Genomic DNA, 3623 nt, shown 5'->3' on the forward strand with positions numbered 1-3623 from the left:
AATGGACATGCTTTCACATGTTTTAATGTGATCAGCGCCTGTGGGTTCACATGAACACATCCAAAAACATAATGCCGACATATGAATCAGCAATATGAACATACAGCTAATGCATTCTATGTTCATATCGTCACACCTGCACAACGATACCTGATATTAAAAACATCGCACCAATGAATATGATCTTTCTCCAATATGYTGTTTGCTTGTAATTCATTTAAGGTAKGCTAAAATCAAACCTAATCGAAATCGTATATTTCACAATTTAGATCCATAGGTTACTGGTTTCCTGTGCTACTTAATGGTGGGGTTTATGTTTACCTAACATTTTAGTCCTTTATTTTTCTTGTGATTTTTTAGTTATTAGTCAGGAAAGTGATGCATATGACATGTTAGCCAACAACTATAACTGGAATGTCATTACCAACCTTTTACTTAAGTCGACTCTTAAGAAGCTTGGTTTATAGTTCAGATGGAACTTACAGTTGACTCTTCTGCCTTCGAATGCTAAACCCGAGATGGTAGAGCTTAGTGAAAATAGTGATTCGATGCCCATGAGTGAAGAAGAGGTTGTTCCTACGCTTCCACAGCCGGCTGTCCCTTCATCTTCCACAATGGCCAAATCCCCTGTGCACGAATCAAGCAGAAGAAGAGTCCAAATCAATGACCTCAACGAACCTCCTGTGGATGAATCTGAGCAGGACATTGAGGTAATATTCAACCCTACTGTACTTATAGAAGATTATGTGTCATCTGACTCTGAGGATGATGCTACTGTGGTAGAAGACTTAGGAAGGGTATATTTGCTTCCTTGGAACGATCAAACCACCCATGCCCCTGTTGATGAGTTTGTTGAGGCCACACCTCAAAGCAAGGACTTTGAGGTCATTGATGACTTCTTGGCCAGATTAGGGATTGATCATTCCAAACCAATCCCTGTGGAACCAAGCATTGTGGAACAAACATCAATGGATGTACTGTTAGCGGCTGTTGATATACTAGCCTCTCCTAGTCCCCCTCATGCCAAGCCTCCCTCTAAGAAGAGTAAAGCTTTGGGAAAAAAGCCAGCCAAGAGAACAGCTCAAACCTCAGGCCCTACACTCAAGAAGAAGAAGCTTAGTGCTTCTGAAAATGGCAAGGCTGCAGCTGTACAGAACTCTCCAAGAAGAATTACAAGGTAGTCACAGAATGCTGCACCATGCCAACAACAGCCTGCTTCATAAAATCCTGCTTCATCCACCCCTATTTCATCCACCCCTGCAATCACAAAAAGGTCCATGCTACCTTTGGAAGGCTTTAGTTCTGTCAAGGCCAAAGCTCTGTTTGAAAAGTTCAAGGACAAGACTGCCTGGCCCAACAAAGGCTTTGATCATAAGAGTGTGGAAGAATGCTAGTTCATCAAAGAGGTGATTAGTAGTCTAGGATGGAAAAGCTTCAGTAAGGTACATAGTTCTTACAACCTTTCACTCATTAGGGAATTCTATGATGAGGTTGCTGCATCCAAGTCATGTGTGATCAAGGTTAGAAGTGTAAGCTTATCCTTTGATGATGAGACATTGAACAATGTCTTAGGTCTCACCACTCACTGTAATTCAGACTTTGAGACCCTTAAGCACAMTGCCTCTGAAATTAAACTTAATAAAATCTGTGAGGCAGTGGCAAGGCCARGCACAACATGGGAGCCCCATGCAAACTTTGCTTTAAGGGTTTTCAAGGCTGCCAATTTGACCCCCAAATGCTAATGTTTGGGTCAATTTTGTCAAGCACTCTCTGCATCCTACAACACATGACTCCTCCCTTNAATGGACATGCTTTCACATGTTTTAATGTGATCAGCGCCTGTGGGTTCACATGAACACATCCAAAAACATAATGCCGACATATGAATCAGCAATATGAACATACAGCTAATGCATTCTATGTTCATATCGTCACACCTGCACAACGATACCTGATATTAAAAACATCGCACCAATGAATATGATCTTTCTCCAATATGCTGTTTGCTTGTAATTCATTTAAGGTAGGCTAAAATCAAACCTAATCGAAATCGTATATTTCACAATTTAGATCCATAGGTTACTGGTTTCCTGTGCTACTTAATGGTGGGGTTTATGTTTACCTAACATTTTAGTCCTTCTTTATTTTTCTTGTGATTTTTTAGTTATTAGTCAGGAAAGTGATGCATATGACATGTTAGCCAACAACTATAACTGGAATGTCATTACCAACCTTTTACTTAAGTTGACTCTTAAGAAGCTAGGTTTATAGTTCAGATGGAACTTACAGTTGACACTATAGATGCATAATATCTGGGTTGCTTGACAATGGGGAAATGTAATAGATGACGGTTGAATGGTCTACATTATTCATTTAAGATTTTACTGAGCAAAGAGGGGCAAAATGGAACTGTTCGTTTGGATCTAATCAGTTCCGTGGTCAACTTATTTTTTATTTTACTTTATGTGGTTCTTTCATCTTTAGATGGATTCTAGGTGCATATGTGATAAAAATTACATATTTGACACTATTTTTATTTGGATTTAGTTTTGAAAAAAACCATATTCCGAAGACCTCAAGAAGCTTCGAACTTCAACACCGGGTTGATTTATGCCATTCTTTTTGAGGTGGATGACCGAGAGACTATTGGTGGCTCTGCCTATAGAGGCCAAATATCTATCTGTTGCACCTCAGATCTAGCGAAATTGGGTGCATGTAAGGAAGGGGAAGATATTCATCGCCTATCAGCAATAAATCCTGGTTGGCCTGAAGTGTTTGGTGTATCATTTGATGTCAATGAGGAAATTTCCTCTATGAAACCGAGGTGTGTGCATATTACAAGAACCAGGATGTATAATTTGTACTTCAATCACTGTGAACACAGACTTGGTGATATGGTTGTAGAGGGGAAAACTATATTCAAAAATCCCAGCGGTTACCTGACGGGTAGAATGGCACCGCTTTTGAACTTCTATGGGTTCATGTCTCTTGCATTTCTAGTTCTTGGGATCTTCTGGTTCTCCCAATATGCAAGATACTAATTTAACCCATTTCAAAGGCAGTATGAACACAAAGGGAACGGGCAATATGAACATATATCAAATGATGTCTTCGCTCATATTTGTACACATGCACAACGTTACTTGATATTGAAAAACATCGCACTATGTGAGTGCAAATGGTATGTGCATATCCAAAAACACAGTCACATTCACACGAACACAAAGGCGATGTCTTAATGTTAAGGACATTTCGTTGTGCTTGTGTGCACATAGTCGCATGTACTTCTTTTGGTGTATGTTCGGATCGCTGTTTCATCGTGAACATCTTCCCAATGTCAATAAATGGACATGCTTTTCACATGTTTTTCATGTGATCAGCGCATGTGGGTTCACATGAACACATCCAAAAAACCCCACCATTAAGTAGCCCAGGAAACCAGTAACCTATGGATCTAAATTGTGAAATATACGATTTCAATTTGGTTTGATTTTAGCCTACCTTAAATTAATTACAAGCAAACAACATATTGGAGAAAGATCCTATTCATTGGTGCGATGTTTAAAATATCAGGTATCGTTGTGCAGGTGTGATGATATGAACATAGAATGCATTAGCTGTAT

The sequence above is a fragment of the Cynara cardunculus genome, unplaced genomic scaffold (genome assembly GCF_001531365.2).
Source record: "Cynara cardunculus var. scolymus isolate 2C unplaced genomic scaffold, CcrdV1 Un_Scaffold_7753, whole genome shotgun sequence".
Taxonomy (NCBI): Eukaryota; Viridiplantae; Streptophyta; class Magnoliopsida; order Asterales; family Asteraceae; genus Cynara; species Cynara cardunculus.